Source organism: Desmodus rotundus, chromosome 1 (assembly GCF_022682495.2).
Source record: "Desmodus rotundus isolate HL8 chromosome 1, HLdesRot8A.1, whole genome shotgun sequence".
Lineage (NCBI taxonomy): Eukaryota > Metazoa > Chordata > Mammalia > Chiroptera > Phyllostomidae > Desmodus > Desmodus rotundus.
In genome coordinates, this window is record NC_071387.1 from 11,340,881 (window position 1) to 11,356,453 (window position 15,573).

General features: G+C 39.0%; 1 long non-coding RNA gene across 1 annotated transcript; it reads left to right on the plus strand.

The window, feature by feature from the left end:
* Positions 1-48: 48 nt before the first annotated feature.
* LOC123479926 (uncharacterized) lies at positions 49-14,481 on the plus strand. Its single transcript, XR_006655750.3, has 4 exons — positions 49-985; positions 1,585-1,666; positions 12,067-12,187; positions 14,117-14,481. It is a non-coding gene; the product is annotated as an uncharacterized lncRNA (long non-coding RNA).
* The last annotated feature ends 1,092 nt before the right edge of the window (positions 14,482-15,573 follow it).

Here is a 15,573-nt window from a genome sequence, read left to right on the forward strand (position 1 = left end):
AGGTTTCTCCGGCACGCGAAGATAGAGGGAGACCTGGTTTCCTGCAGCAGCCACTGTCGAGCCCTTCTCCAATCACTGAGGCCGACGTGCTGATGCCTCACGCCGGGGTTCGGACACGCCCCCTGGCGACTGGGCCAGAGGACAACCTGGGGGACCGACGCAGAGCCGTCGCCACGCTCCCGCACTTCGAAGTTGGCCATCTGGCCGAGAATTTGCGTGCCTGGCAGCACACTTCTGGCACGACCGTTTCTGAGGCGAATTCTCTTTCCCAGGGACCAGAAGGCCAGACGGGGATGAACCGCTGAGCGAACGCAGCTTGCGCTGCAGCTGCCGCCCGCGGTTAAGGGAGCGAGACCAGCCTAGGAGCCGGGACAGCGAATGTTCCTGGGGGCCGTGTTGAATATTCTTCCTCTGGTTGGGGACGGGGAAGCAAAAGCAAGAAGCTTTTGAGGAAACTTTGGTTGGACTTGCCCGAAAGTGCTGCATCTCACCATATATCCAACAGATAATTTAAGACAATTTAGCATATACTGTGCAGGGTGCCAGGGGAATAGTGATTTTTTTCTTTTAAACGTTGTCCCTGAAGGACACTTGCCTCCACTCCAGGCTCCCATTTTTAAGGTTGTGCCCTGGACCATGTCACCTTCAGAGGCTGCACCATCTCCAGAAATCTTCAATACAGTCTCTTCCTCTCTCTTGCCATAATCCTTAAATTCAAACAGCTTGCTTGTGGCAAATACCCCCGTCCCAGCACAATTCTTCACTGATTCTTACCATTTTCTCACAATTGGTTCCTTTTTTCATTATAGACTATAGTTCAAGGTCTAACTTTGTAATACTATTTTAGAAATTCCCTCTCTCCATGCCTCAGTTTCCTTATCTGTGAAGTGGGACAGTCACCTACTTCTACAGTTTCCCTGATAATTAAAAAAGTTAATGCACGTGAAAGACTTTGGAACAGTGCCTGCCCCATGGAAAGTTCTTGGTATGTTTTAGTTATTTTATCATTAGGCAAAGGTTTCCCAGATGTGAGGTTTCATCCTAAGGCCTGAAAGAGGAAAGGAATTTATTCAAGGAGTAAGGGAGTGGGAAGGAATTTGCTTGGCAAAAGGAACGACTTCAGCAAACCCCAGGAGAGAGTGGAGGAAAGAGCTTGGCAGTGAGCTGGGGATCAGGTAGACTAGTATGGCAACCAAAATTCTGGGGTGAGGAAGCTAAAGCTGGAAGATGAGCCTTACTTATAAAACGCATTAGGCACTTGTAATTTTTCCTAAAGGCAGGGATGGATTCAGAAATAGGAAATTCAGGTGACTTCCAATGGGGCATCATTTGCATTCGTGCTTAATGTGAAAGATGCTCCCCTCTCCACTGGTATTTATGCAACACAGAAGAAAGCCCTTGGAATTGTAGAAAAGCCAAAATTTCTTACAAGTTCCACATTCGAAATTAAAAGGAAGATGTATGCATTTTTTATTGATGTTCGGGTCATATTTATTCGTTTGGAATATGTACGTTGTTGACTTTCAGGTCTATTATTTTATTTTTTATTTTTTTTGACATTTCTTTTTCTCTTTTCCACACTAGAGTTGGATTTATTGTGTAACCTCACTGCTACGCCCCTCAACGTCTCTAATGATATTCAGGTGGGATCCGTTATCAAATCATGGTATGTTGGTGTCATTCATTATCAATTTTATAAGTAGCCATTGAAAAGATACATAAAATACAGAGGATGGTGCAAAAACTTAATTTTCCCTTGGATAGTCTCTCCGTCCATGTCCAGTTGACCTTGACGGGTACTCTCCAGTACCTTCTTTGTCAATTTTCTCCTCCTTCATCCAGACACAGTGCCCTCTACTGGTGTCTAGCATAGTGAAGGCCTTGGATAGACCTCAGGCCTTAGAAAGGTCAGAGGGGAAAGCTTCTGTAGCTAATTTGAATATTAACTGCCCCTCTTAGCATGCTAAAAGAGTAAGGATAGGAAAGTAGTGAAGGCACCTCTTTCGTTTCACAGTAATATGTATTTATCCAGTAATACGAAGAAGTTGTTACTCTTCTGATTTGCATTTACAAAATAAATATTAGTCATGGCAGAGTGACTTAGCTATCCTTCAGTTCTTTTTTCCAAATGATAACAAAGCTATTCCGTTTTAACTTGCCTCATGTTTCTCAGGCCAGTTTAATCATTTTGCAGATTTGCTTTAGAGGAGAATCAGACGAACTTGTCAGGCAGGGATGACAGCTTCCATTAATACCATTTGTCCTAGTGTCTTGCTAGTGTGACTTTAAAAATTAACTGAATGACATGTGTTTTAAAATAAAGGTTTAATATTTTTAACCTCACAGAGTAAGGTATATTTGCAATATAAAAACCAATCATATACTATGTCTAAATGCAAATTCTACACTAGACATCTATGAATACTGATATGTGAAAACCTGACTCTGTATGACAGTATAGGATGAGCTGCCACTGTCTGCAAAACACCAAATTTTGGGCTTGGCTTGCAAAGCCCTTGATGATCCTTCCTTAGTGTACTGGGTTTGGTTTTTGATTTTGTTGCTCTTATTGTTCATCTCTCCTTGCTCTTCTCTTTATTTGTTTTGCCTATATATATTAAAACCCTATTATGTGCCAGGTCTGTGGGAATGAAATGGTAAGTGAGATAGGCACAGTTTCTGCCCTCAGAGAGATTACAGTCTAGTAGGAAATGCAGAAAATTTAAGGCACTATGAGAATGGCATAGAATTAGAGATTTGGTATTGTTCTGTGTGAAGCCATATATGGGTTTGGGTACAGAATGGGAGGGACCCACAATCTCCAGTAATTAATAGCAGCCCTACTCAGGTTGACCTTGGGCTGCTCTCAGTACCATAGCTTGTGGAGATACCATGACTTGAGGAATTTGGGGCCTGCTTTGTGAGTTCATATCTATTCTAAAGAGGGCTAGGACAGGTGTGGGTGCTCAGGTCCAAACCAGATCCACTTAGGCAAACCCGAAACTTCTCTGTCTCCGAACTACACCACCTGACTCTGGGCTCCAGCTGCAGTCAATCACTACCTATTCTGCTTCTATAGTTTGCCTTCTTTGGACATTGATTCAACATGGTTCAAATTTACCCAGGCCGGTTTAATAGAAGAAGCAGAATACGGAAATTTGGGCAAGCAGGGTTAAAGAATGAAATAAAGGGACGATAAATTGCCCAGAGACTAGAAACTAGATAGGGAGCCCTGATCATCTCTCAGACTACAGAGGCAAGAAGGAGGAGGAATAATAGCCGCTATTCCAGGATGCCGTGAGGTTTGGAGATACCACATGGAAATAGCCTGGCCTATTGTCTGGACTATATGAGTTACTTAAGAAATTGTTATTAGATACAAAAAAAGAGAAATTGTTATTAATGTTATTGGTGTTAATCTTGCACCCGAACTATGTAGGAAGCTCCCTGAAGTCAGGGGATATATCTTATTTCATATAGCACCCATTAGAAGCCCTTGAACTTTGCAGTGTTATAATACTGTAATTTAATTTTAATGGAATACTTTCTTATTTAATCAATCAGAATAACTTCTAGGAAAATAACAAGATTGTACAAAACTGGAATAAAGCAATTAGAGACAGGAATACTAAGACCTTGAGTAATTAATTCATGAACTAAAAGCTAAGATAACATGAATTCCTGGAAATAATAGCCAGTGATAGTTCATATAAAACTTGCCCAGATTCTTTTCAATAGATTTATGGACTGTAAGAACTAGAGAGAATCTCAGGATTTAATCATATCATCTAGCTAAACTCCTTTAATTTACAGTTAACATTCTCATCTTTCAGTTCTAAAAGATAAAGTTATTTTCTTACATAGAAATGGTCAGTCTATACTGTTTAGTCAGTGACCAGGGGCTACCGGAAGAGTATGGCTTCAGCATGAAAGCTAAGGTCAGTCATGAAGGCATTAACAGCTAGAGACTGTCAGCTAATATGCCACTCCAGCTGGGTGGCAAATTCTTTCTTCCCTGGAAACCTGAGCAGCCCATTTCTGTGGTTGCCACACTGATATTGATCACTAAAGACACTTGCCAAAGTGCATAAGGTATTTGCTGAGGGCATTGGTGCCTGTTTGATAGGAATTCACCAGTGAAGCTATCAGGGTCTGGGCTTTTCTTTGTGGGTAGTTTTTAAATTTCTGGCTCAATTTCATTACTCGTTAGAAGTCTTATTTGATTGTCACTCTCTTCTTTAGTCAAATTTAGTAGTTTATGTATTTCTAAAAACTTGTCTATTTCATCTGTTATCTAATTTTATCTGTTAGCATATAGTTGTTCATGGTATTTCTTTACAATCCTTTCCATTTATGGAATATTGGGAGCATTTCTTCTTTCACTCATGATTGTAGTAATTTGAGTCTTCTCTCCTCTTGGAGAGCTTAGCTAAAGATTTGTTTATTTTGTCGATATTTTCAAAGAACTAACTAACTTTTGTTTAGGCTTATTTTCTCTATTGTTTTTCTCTTTCTTTACTTCATTAATTCCCAGTCTAATCCTTATTTCCTTCCTTCTGCTTGCTTTACATTTAGTTTATTTTTCTCCTCCCACTACCTTAATGTGGAGGTTAGGTTGTTGATTTGAGATCTTTCTTCTTTTTTTTAACCCTTACCTGAGGATATTTTTATTGACTTTACAGAAAGACAGAAAGAGAAGGGAGGGAGGCAGGCAGTGAGAGAAGGAGGGAAGGAGGGTGGGAGGGTGAGAGTGACAGTGAGAGAGAGAGAGAGAGAGAGAGACACACACACATCAATCAGTTGCCTTCTGTGAGTACCCCAACAGAACCTAGGTTGTGGGCAACTGAACCCACAACCTAGTATGTATCTTGACCAGGGGTCGAACTGCAACCTTTTTGTGTACAGGATGACAATCCAAACAACTGAACCACCGGTCCCAGGGAAAGATCTTTCTTCCTTTTTAATGTAGGTGTTTATAGCTACAGAACTTCCTCTAAGCACTGCTTTAGCTGTATCCTATATGTTTTGGTATGTGTGTTTTCATTTCCGTTTACCTTAAAGCATTTTCTAATTTCCCTTGCGATTTCTTACTTTGATTGAATATTTAATTTCTTCAGATTTGTGAATTACCCAAATTTCTTTCATTATTAATGTCTAATTTCACTCCATTGTAAAGTTCATTTACACAATGGAATACTACTCAGCCATAAAAAAGAAGGAAATCTTGCCTTTTGCAACAGCATGGATGACCTGGAGATTATCATGGTAAGTGAAGTAAGCCAGTCAGAGAAAGACAAGTACCATATGATCTCACTTATATGTGGAATCTAATGAACAAAATAGAAACAGGCATGGATATGTGGAATAGACTGACAGCTGTCAGATGAGAGGGTGGCTGGGGAGCTGGATGAAAGAAGGTAAAGGGATTTTTAAAAACATTGTATATATATAACACATAGACACAGACAACAGTGTGGTGATAGTCAGAGGGAAAAGGGGATGGGAGTAGGTGGAGGTGGAGCAAGGGGAGACTAAGGGAAATGGTAAGAGACTTGCTTTGGGCAATGGGCACACAATGCAGTGTGCAGATGATGTTTTGCTGAATTGTACACTTGAAACCTGTATGGTTTGGTGAACCAATATCACCCCAATAAATTCAGTAATAAAAAAAAAACAGAACATATTCTGTATTATTTTAGTCCGTTTAAATTTATTAACGCTTGTGTTAGTTATAGCCTAGCACATGGTCTATCCTAGAGAATGTGTCCTGTGCACTTGAGAAAAATGTGTATTCTGCTGATGTTGGTCAGAGTGCTCTATGGATGTCTTTTATGGCTACGAGATGTATGGCGTTGTTGACGTCTTCTGTTTCCTTGCTTATCTTCTGTATAGTTGTTCTGTCCATAATTGAAACTGTCATTGTTGAATTGTCTATTCCTTCTTTTAATTTCTATTTCTCCCTTCAATTTGGTCAGTTTTTGCTTCACATATTTGGAGGTTTGTTTGTAGGTATATGTGGTTTATAATTGTTTGGTTCTCCTAAAGGATTGATCCTTCTATTAGTACAAAATCCTTCTTTATCTCTAGCAACGTTTTTTTTTTGTTTTGTTTTAAAAGTCTATTTTGTTTGATACAGTGTAGCCACTCCATTTTTTATGGTTACTGTTTGCATGGTAGATTTTTTTTCCTTTACTTTCAACCCACTTGTATCTTTGGATCAAAAGTGTGTGTCCTGTAGACAGCATACATTTGGACCTTGTTTGTTTGCTTTGTTTAACCTGGGCTGACAGTCTCTGCCTTTTGATTATAAAACTTAATCTGTTCACATATAGTGTTATTATTGAGATGCCTGGACTTATATCTGCCACTTTATTTTTTTGTTTTCTATATACCCCAAATATTTTTCTCTATTCCTCCCTTGCAACTTCTTTTTTTTTTAACATTAAATGAATATTTTCTAGGATTAGCATTTTAATTCACTGTATTTTCTTTTCTTTTTAGAGGAAATCTTTTTTTTTAAAGATTTTATTTATTTATTTTAGAGAGGGGGAGAGAGGGAGAAAGAGATGGAGAGGAATATCAATGTGCAGTTGCTCTCATGTGCCCCTTGTTGGGGACCTGGCCTGCAACCCAGGCATGTGCCCTGACTGAGAATTGAACTGGCGACCTTTTGGTTCTCAGGCCCACACTCAATCCACTGAGCCTCACCAGTCAGGGCTAATTCACTGTATTTTCTTAATGGTTTCTCTATGCCTTACCATATATACCTTAACTTACCTGAATCTACTTCATATTTATACTAACCTAATTCCAATGAGACATAAAAATGTCATTCATAGAAATAGCTTATTTCCTTTTTTCCATTTTTGTGCTATTATTATTATACTTATTACCAGTATATATGTTTCAAAGAGACCAATGCTTTGTTAAAATACTTTATTTAATTTAACTTCATTAAATAAGATGAGAAAAGAAAGGGGAGCAAGTAAATATTTGTAGAGTATGTTATATTAACGTTCCAACATATGCTATGATATACTAGAGGATGAGTCAATAACATAAAAATAAGTTTCAGTGTGTTTAAATTCTTCCTAAAATGCATATTTTTGTTTATGATTTTAAAAACATCCTCCAGATAATGGTGTACTAATTAGGTGGCGCATAAATCTGAGGCTGCTGTCAGGGTCATCTATGCATGGAGTTGGGGTCAAGGGTTTTGGAGCCTGAATAACCAAGTTCGAATCCTAGCTCTACCACCTACGTGCTGTGTGTCCCTAGGCAAGTTACTCCACCTCTCTGGGCCTTATTTTTCTGATGACACAGTGGAATAGTAATGTAATTTATTCCATTGTAATTTTGAAGGATCGAATGGGTTAATATATAATACAAGTCAAGCACTTAGAACAGTGCTTGGCCTATATATGTGCTCATTTGAATATTAGCTACAGTCATTGGGTGAATTAAAGATATATTATTTGGCGATACCTAAAATTTTAAATGTGTTGCTTTCACAGATATTGTTTATGGACACTTAAAGCTAAATACAAAGAGGACTTCACAACACCAGGAATTGCATATTTTGAGATTAAAAACCATGGTAATTTCTCATCAGTTACTGAAATTTCAAATATACATTATTGAAAATTGTTCTCAGTAGTTTCATAGACTAAAACTCATTAAAAATAAAGATGGGGCAGTGAGGAGTGGTGGACAGAAGTGGACTGGGAGACGAAGGCCAAGGACCTGGGGCTCATGGTCTGGGGCATCTCAATTCAGTCATGGATCCGTCTGGACCTTGTTTCCTCACCATAATTCTGCAGAGGGGCAAGTCCTATAGGAGGATAGGGTTAGACAATGTCTTCACAAGATTCTTGGTTCTCTGACACTCTTAGGGACCATCTAGTCTGATCCCCTTATCTAAAGACAAGGCCAGGTGAGGAGGGTCAGGCCCAGAGAAATGGGGAGACTAGTCTAGGTCTCACAGGTATTTTGTCCAGGCTGAGAACAAGAATGATAACTCTGTACCCCAAACCAGTGCTCCTTCCCATCAGCCCTAGAAATCAGTGCTGTGTTTAGAAAACTACAATGTTTGGGGAAAACATAGTATACCTATTTTGGAAATATTCATAGTAATTATACTAATAGTTTACTTATATATGGCTTTTTCTGTTCACTTCTCATAGGAACTTACTGGAATGTTAACTTGTATCCTCTTATGTAAATTTGTTTCTAAGCTATTTACCATATTTTTCAGACCATAAGATACACCTAGGTTTTAGAGGAAAATAGGGAAAAAAATTTTGAAGCAAAATGGTAAAATAATTAATAACATAAATAACATAATATTTCACCAATGTAAATGTAAGCTACATTTGAACTATAAGACACACCCCCCATTTTCCTCCCAAAATTGGGTGTGTGTGTGTGTCTTATAGTCCGAAAAATATGATAAGCCATGTTTTCTGCCCAACAAGTTCATGACGAGGCAGAGGTATTTATAATTAGGAGAGGAAAGCAAACACGTGTAAAAATTTGAAACATGGTAAATCCACAGCAAAGAAATACCTTCTGAAGCAGTTAAACTCAACTTTGGAATTGTTTATTAACTCATTTGGACACTGTTCATAGTTACAAAGTCCTTGCTCTGTCTTTTCTCTAGTACTCTAGAGGTCATTTTTCTCTGACACCAATGAAACAGATCAATGAGACACTCGCTTTGCCCTTCTATGCTGGTCCCTCACCACCTGCCTTGGTCACACTGGAGCCAAGTCTCCCTTCTCTCTGAAGGGCATCCTTCTCCCATTGAATCAAGCAGCCTGCAGAGCAGAGAAAGAGACGGAAGGTTTAAAACTTCCCTTTGTTTTAATTCTTATTGTTGTGAGGTATTTTCTGTAGCTAATAACTAGAAAGTGTGTTTCCTAGATGAAAGTTTGAGGTTTATGCTCATATTTTGGACACTGAGAGGAAGAGAATGGTTAAATACCAGAGCGATGCTAAACAAGCAACAAATTTCCAACTTAACTAACACTTATTAAACACTATGTGAAAGGCACTGGGGGTAGGGGGAAAGCTTACACAGATAAACAAGCTCAAGACTTGCTCTTATGGATCTCATACATTGACAGTAACACATATGCTTTAATAAGGGCATCATTGCAGGAGCAGAGATGAGATTGATCCCTGATTGGAGGAAAAAGAGGCTTTCCAGAGAGTTGATGATTGTCATCACGAGGAGAAGGCTATCTATGTTACTGATGTTGATTAACCCCATTGTACCAAAAAGTTTGTTATTTGACATGTAGTTATAGTTTAAACTACGTGAGTTTTTTGGCTTAGGTTTATCTTAGGTAAGACTGGACTTCTTTAGCTTACTAGAACCAGAAAATTAAGAACAGAATATATATGCATGCATGAACTTTTAAGTACAAATTGGGTAGTTTTGGTGATTCCACATATCAATTAAATAATCTTGTATTTACATTTAAACTGGTATTGCACAATAGAAAAATGAATGGTAAAATTCATGACAATAATTTAAAATTTTAATTTTCCTTTTAGAATGACATAAAAAAACAAACAAAAAAAGCACCATGAAAAGCTGAGGGAGACACAATGGAAGAAAGGAAAAGACTTTATATCTTAATACTTTTAACAACTTTGTTTTTTCTTGCTTTTTGAACAAGTGGCTCTACGTTTTCATCTTGCACTGGGACCCTCAAATTGTATACGTGGCCCTGGCTACTTCTTTCTATGTGATTCTCCCCATTTTTCCCCCTTGCTTCCCCTTTGCATCCTTTGTTCCTTTTTTCCTTCTTTTTAATCCTTTCTGATCATCAGTTTCTGTGTCTACAAAATGAGGATAATGCCAAATCATGCCAACCACCATCAGTGGCCTCTGCTGCAGGGCTGTCATTTTATTCATTTCGTATTTTCTTTCTATCTAACTTACATGAAGATATCCATGAAGCATTCTGGGTTAGGGGTTGGGGGGAGAGTCCTATGGATAAATAAGAAAAGAAAATTACACAAAGTTGAGGGGGGCGGACTAAGCCTTTGAGAGGTTTGACAGTAATTTTGAAAAAAACCCACTGAAAGTTTTCTTTTTTTCAAAAGTTTGTTTTTTTCTTTTTTAAAGATTTTATTTATTTACTTTTAGACAGAGGGGAATTGAGAGAGAAGGAGAGGGAGAGAAACATCAATGCGTGGTTACCTCTCATGCACCCCTACTGGGGACCTGACCCACAACCTAGGTATGTTGCGGGTCAGGAATCGAACCAGTGACCATTTGTTTTGCACGCTGGTGCTCAATCCACTGAGCCACACCAGCCAAGGCTGAAAGATTTTAATATTTTCTATTAATGAAGACTTTTTTATGTTTACAGGCAGAAAGAAAAGAGTTGATAAAGTAGGAAGGACAGGATAATAGAGAGAATAAGCATAAGAACTTCCTAGATGTTTATATGATTTTCAGTTCTTATCACATTTCACCATTCCTGTGAAGAAGGCAAGGCAGGTGTTGTTATCTCCAGGAAATAAAGAAGCTAATTCTCAGAAGAGACATAAGATGGGAATTCAGAGTTTACCGTGCAAAGGTAGCACGGTTAACTAGCACAGGCTGTGGGCACCAATTATTCAAGCCTGCTTTGGGGTGCTGTTAAGTTAGGAGCAGCAGGTGGCGCTTTCAAGTAGGCCTGTGAGCCTGCTGTTCTTGAAGAAGCTGAAGTACACTTGCACATTAAAGTACATGTACTGATGGCTGCGGAGCCAGTGCCCATTGGTGGTCGTAGTGAATGCAAGGAACCTTCATGAGACTTGCATCTTCAGAGAAACAACTATGTTAATGTACAAGTTAACTATTACTGTGTTAAAAAAAATTCCCCCTAAACTAAGTGGTTTAAAGTAACAACATACATTAATTATCTTCATAGTTTTTATGGGCAGGAATTCAGGAAGGGCTTAGCTGGGTTATTCTGTCTTGGGGTCTCTCTTCTGTTTTCAGTGATGATGTTAGCTGGGCTGTGGTCACCTACAGGCAGGACTGGGGCTGGGGGGTTTACCTCAATGGCGGCTGGCTCACAAACTTTGGGCAGGAGGCCCCAGAGGCCTTCCATACAAGCCTCTCCCTAGGCTCCTTGAATGTCCTTACCTTATGGTGCCTCATTTCCCTCAGAGCAGGCAACCCAAGAGAGATCAAGGTGGGAATGGCAATGTCTTGTATGACCCAACCTCGGAAGTCATACATACATCTTTACATTTGCTTTATTGGTCAAACGGACCAACCCTCATACAGCATGGGAGGGGAACACACAAAGAGATCAATACCAGGGGGATCAACATTGAGAACTATCTGGGAGACTGACACCATATCTAGCCACTGGGTTGGTGGATGCCTATGGATGAGTAGTAGGTATTAGAATTAGATAAGAGAACTCATGGTGAACAAGAGGCAAGGTGGTCTGAAAAAGTGTGGGGCATTGGAGCCAAAGAGGGCATTAATGGGCTCAGCTTGATCCATTAGAAGGTGTAGGATATAGAAAGAACGACTTAAGTGAGGTTATAAAAGTGAGAGACGAAGGGAGGGTGGGCTCTTTCATTCTGTCACTCTTTTCTCTGAAGAAAATGTGTTTAACTGCATTCTGTCATCAACACTCGATTTTCTCTTTTGGTCTTAGTATTTTCTACTTCCTCCACACCCTCTACCCAGAAGTCCTCTCCTGTTCCATTAATGATTTAGTAATATGAAGTGGCCTTTTAGGACATGCTATTCCAAGCCACTACCCTGGTGACTTACAAGAATAGTTTGAGCAACAGCTTTCTTCTTTATCGTTCTTCAGTTACTATTTGGGGCTTAAAAATACGAACTCATCCACCCTTGCATCTGAACCACTATGTTCTCTGCCTCTTCCCTTTAGCCTTTTCAGGTAATCTCCCCCATCTGCCATTTGACTGGTCGTCACTTTAGCCAGTCTTACCGAAGCACCCTGTGAGGAAGATAGAATCAGACATAAGTCAGACCAAGTTCCTCACTTACACTTACTTCTGTCTTCTACCTTTGTCCTTTGCCAGGATGTACAATGGTACATAAACAAGAATTAAAATGTGTGGACCAGGCTGCAAATTCTTCAAGAGTTTTTAAAATGGAGAATCAGCTACAGAAAAGATAGCTGGAGAAGGTATTAAAGGGAAGGTAAGACTTCAGCCTGGTTTGGTATCTCTCTCTCTCTTTTTTCTACTGATCCCATCATAAGTCCCCATCTCTGCAATTTACTAGTTGTGTGTTCCCTGAAACAAATTACTGTATTTCTCTGAGCCTTGGTTTTTTTCCTCAGTCGCCTGAGGGTAATAACATCCTTCAGATTGGTTGTGAAGATTAAAGACAGTTTATGAAAGTTAATCATTGCAGTAACTGATACAGGTTAGGAGCTAATACGTACGCTGCCATTATTTGGATAAGATCAATAAAAGTTGGGCAAATGTCCTCTATTTCTGAGTCTTGTATAGCATATGTTAAAATGCACTGGAGTTTGTAGGTCTTGTTGAGATGGTGAATTAACATTTATGACCTTTCTTTGGAATTACTATACCAATCCCTGGGAGGTAAGAAAATGCTTCAACAACATCTTACATGAATACAAGCTTGCCTCATTCGGTGTTATGGTCAAAGAACTGAGTGCACTGTGTTCAACAGTGCTGGTAGCAGTCACAACGAGGAGGACATTTCTGAGGACAGACCTTTTACAGCTTATGAGATAAAAAGGTAAAGTACACATAATCTGCTAACGGCCATAAACGAGAGAAAAAAATTCAGTGCCCTCTGAAAAGGATCTGGTCTGTGGGAACCTTTTGGTGCTCCTTTCCTCACTAAGAATGTCAGACTGTCAGGATGTAACAATTAGACTTTTAAGAGGTCTGTCATGTAATCCCAGACTTTTCATTGACAGTAAAACAGAGAAACAAAAAAAGTGGAAGCACACTTCTGCAGGGCTCCATGAGAAGGACAGTCTTCCATACTAAGAGTCATGAGGTTGTTGGTGTCGTGCAAGCAGGAGGGAAAAACTGTATTAAATACCGATTGCTACAGTCCCACGCACATGTTAAAAATAAAGAGTAGATGATTATGAATATGTCTTGAACCAGTAATAATAATAGTGAACATTTTCAGATTCATGCTATTTCAGGTTCAAGTTCAGGGCCAAGGACTTTATGCATGTTTCATTTTATTCTCCCATCAGCTCTATGATGCATCTTATTATTTGATTTTATAGATGACAAAATTGAGGTTCCAAGGTTTCATTAAGTTGTCCAAGATCACATAGCAAGTCAGATAGAGCCAGAATTTGAATTCAAGCTTGCCTCACTCTAAACCATACTTTTTAAAAAATGAAATATTTCAAACTTTTAGAAAAGTAGAAACTGACCTATCAAATACCAGTATAACTACCACTAAACTTAACTGAATTATTTGTGAGATAGTGCTAAACTGACTTCAGATGTTCCTTTAAAACAAAAGACAATGGATAGAGTGGAAGCACTCTGTATACCTCTTTCTACTCCCAATTCTCTGTTCCCTTCTGAGATAAAAGTACTGCCCTGATTTAGTATTTACTTTTCACCATCATAGTTTTACATTATTACTACCAATGTCAATGTCTATAGACAATAACATTGCTCAGTGTGTTTTTAAACTTACCGTATTTTTCAGACTATAAGACACACCCCCCAATTTGGGAGGAAAATGGGGTGTGTCTTATAGTCTGAATACAGCTTACCTTGCTTGCTGCAGAGGGGGGGCAGTGGTGGAGCAGGGTTTCCCCTACTATTTTCCTCCTCTAAAACCTAGGTGCATCTTATAGTCCAAAAAATATGGTGTATAAGTTTTATCATGCTCTTTGTGTCATTCTATAAGCTTGTTTTGTCAGCCAACATTGCATTCCATTATATACATATACAATAATATATTTGTCATTTTTCTGTTGTTTTAGGTTGCTGCCAAATTTTTGCTATTAACAGATAATGCTACAAAGAACATTTCTACACTAGTCTTTTTAGGCATACAAGTAAAAGTTTTTCTGGAGTACATACCTGGAGATTTCACTTTTCCATTTTCCTCTACCAGGCCTCTGCAGTCTGTGTGAATTCCTGATGTGATGTTGGAATACCAGGGTCTTGGATGTGAGATAAAGGTCCAGGATTGTGAAGTCACTTGGAAGAGGAATTTTAATTTGCAGCTAAAGCAGTGGATCTTGGGCACAAGGTGAAAAGAGTAGTTTCCCCTTCCGCCTGATCAACTGACAAACTGATTTCAAGCTGGGCTTGGGAGTGTTGGTAGAGAGAAGTAACAGGAGTGGTCCAAGTGAAACAGGAACACTTGGAAGATGTTGTTTAGTGCTTTAGGTCAGTGTTTTTTAAACCATGTGTCCGAGGACCCCAGGTTTCCCATTGAGCCCCCTCAAGGGCATGCCTGTCAGGGAGACAGGCAAACAGCAGGGCCACCCCACACTGTTTTATACATTTTTTGTGTAAGACTTTGTTTCAGTAAACTTTTTGTAGCTCAATGGCTTTTAAAATTCATATAAATATACAGGAAGGAAAGTGACTAATGAGAGATATGTACTTATAAGATTCCCCAACTAGATACAGGGTATGCCCCAAATTCCCTTTCATTCGGTGTTACGGTCAAAGAACTGAGTGCACTGTGTTCAACAGTGCTGGTAGCAGTAACCCACACCTAAATCGTGTTTCTGATAACACACCAATTAAGGATTCGAACAGACTAATAATAGTAGTAATAGTACTTGGTTGACTGTTACCCTAGGAGTGCCTTTATGTGGTGGTTACTTCAGAGAATAATAACAAGTAATTCAGCTTCTTGTTTGCAGTGAAGAATGAGAACACTGAGGCTGGAGAATCAAGTGGGACCCAGATCAGGGGGTGGCCTTGTAAACCAAGTGAAATCATTTGGGTTCAATCGTAAAGGTAGAATTGAGGTAGCATTACCAGGAATTTCAGGTGACCACCCAAGTTTCTGCCAGACCTTGCTTATCCTCTTTCAGAGATGCAGATTTGTGTAAAAGCCAAAGACTTCCCAAAGGAACAATTTAAAATGTAAGGAAGAATACATCTCGAGCCATGTTTAAAAGGCAGATAAAAACATCAGTGAAACATTGTTGAGAATCTGTAAATTGTTGAACTTTGGTTCTACTAAGGACCTCTGAGATCCATCATTTTTTGAAAAGTTTTCTACCAGACAAACCAATATCACTTATCAATATTGACTTTATAATACAAGCCAATAAACTTGAGCTTAACATACAAATATTATCCATGATAATTTGAGTGTTCTCATTTTCTCCTAATATCTCTTCCCGAAAATGATGGCAAGAGTACTTTGTTTGTTTTAACTTGACCCATCTTTCACAACCCAGTTTAATCATTTTACAGGTTTTGTTTTGAAATAAATGGGCTAGATGGTCAAACAATGGGGGCATATTTTTTACCATTTTAATAACATATGCATGAGACACCTTTAGTGAAATTTGCGTATCAAATTTCCTTTGTGTGCCTTTTTTTCCT